This window comes from Salvelinus fontinalis, chromosome 22 (assembly GCF_029448725.1).
Source record: "Salvelinus fontinalis isolate EN_2023a chromosome 22, ASM2944872v1, whole genome shotgun sequence".
Lineage (NCBI taxonomy): Eukaryota > Metazoa > Chordata > Actinopteri > Salmoniformes > Salmonidae > Salvelinus > Salvelinus fontinalis.
The window spans coordinates 1909220-1911200 of NC_074686.1; positions in this window are offsets into that span (position 1 = coordinate 1909220).

Below are 1981 nucleotides of genomic sequence, written 5' to 3' on the forward strand. Positions count from 1 at the left end.
TGCGTGACTGTCCTGGTCAGGAAAGTTAAAATCCCAAATTGTATCCATCCCCTTTGTTGGTGGCATATGTAATTAGTACAACACGCGTTGACATGCCAAACGTGTGCTCAATGTGTCTGCTTCAGTGCCATCTTTACATGAATGCGGAAAAAACTGTTTTGCATGACTTCCACCAATCCCTGTGGTCTAGATGATTAGTATGCGGATCAAAATTGCCTTGTGAGTGTGTATTAGGACAGTACAACCACGTCAATACTAGGTTTTATTCCTGTTAATGTCCTTCCATGTAATTGTTTTGTTATTTGTAAATAAAAATGAATATGTAAGAGCCTTTTTGGGAGCAGGGGATTTACACATAACCTCAGACATGCACCCTTTTCCATACATTTTTCAGTGTAATCAATAGAAAAACGGTCGACAGTCAATCATTTCAAGGCTAGGCCTATAGCGATAGAAATTGACTTACTTTTCGGGCCTCGTCGCTGTCCATGCTACAGGTCTAGTCTACGTTGGTCTCCAAAATGAGCCGGTAAAACATCGTACTTCATCTGAGGTTGCCAAAGCTTGAATGGTACTGAGTATAAAACTGGCTTAGAAATAAGAATGAAGACAAATTCAAAACTACAATTGAAATTATTGCGTCACAATACCAGGCAGCCGTTGGCAGTGTACCCATGAGTTTACCAGTCAATTTCCAGGGTTAGAGTTCCAAGCCCATTCTATTCATTCTTATTTCTGTGAGCCCAGGCCTACCCCCATTATGGTGTAATTTGCAGTCCACATCATTAAGCATAAATCATAGACCACAGACGCTGAGACGCACTATTTTGCTGAAAATATATAGATTTTACCCTTTGGTGTAAACTATACAGTACCAGTCAGAAGTTTGGATGCACCCACTCATTCAAGGGTTTTTCTTTATTTTTACTATGTTCTACATTGTAAAATAGTGAAGACATCAAAACTATGAAACACATATGGATTCATGTAGTAACCAAAAAAGTGTTAAACAAATCAAAATATATTTTATATTTGAGATTCTTCAAAGTAGCCACCCTTTGCCTTGATAACAGCTTTGCACACTCTTGGCATTCTATCAGCCAGCTTCACCTGGAATGCTTTTCCAACAGTCTTGAAAGAGTTCCCACATATGGTGAGCAATTGTTGGCTGCTTTTCCTTCACTCTGCGGTCCAATTAATCTCAAACCATCTCAATTGGGTTGAGATCAGGTGATTGTGGAGGCCAGGTCATCTTGTGCATCACTCCATCACTCATCTTGGTCAAATAGCCCTTACACAGCCTGGAGGTGGGTTAGGTCATTGTCCTGTTGAAAAACAAATGACACTCCCACTAAACACAGACCAGATGGGCTGGCGTATCGCTGCAGAATGCGGTGGTAGCCATGCTGGTTAAGTGTGCCTTGAACTCTAAATAAAGCAAAGCACACCCACACCATCACACCTCCTCCTCCATGCTTCACGGTGGAAATCACACATGCAGAAATTATCCATTCACCTACTCTGCGTCTCACAAAGACACGGCCGCTGGATCCAAGAATCTCAAATCGCAGGCTGTCAAATCAAAAGGCACTCCTTCGATAAAGATGTTTTTGACTAAAATGAAAACATGTCATTTTCACAAGGTTGTGGAGTAACATGTACAACTACCTATTATTGGCTCAAATTCGGGTTGTGCCTTTAGATTGACAAAATTAACAACCAATGCAAGAATTTTCCACTTCTCAAACCCCGCCCTGGTCTTCTTGGTTTGTTTCACAATCATTCAAAAAAAGTATTGTGATGTTGCTCCTCTTGGTTCAGAAATTCTAATGTAACATTAAGCCTGTTAGAAGAACGACATTTACAGGAAAAATGTACAGGAATCCTAGACTCTCAGCCTGTATCTTTGGTGCTAAGCTATCAATGCTATTTAGCTAAGTATCTAAACCTGCTGCATCTGAAATAACTATTGTTTAACGTT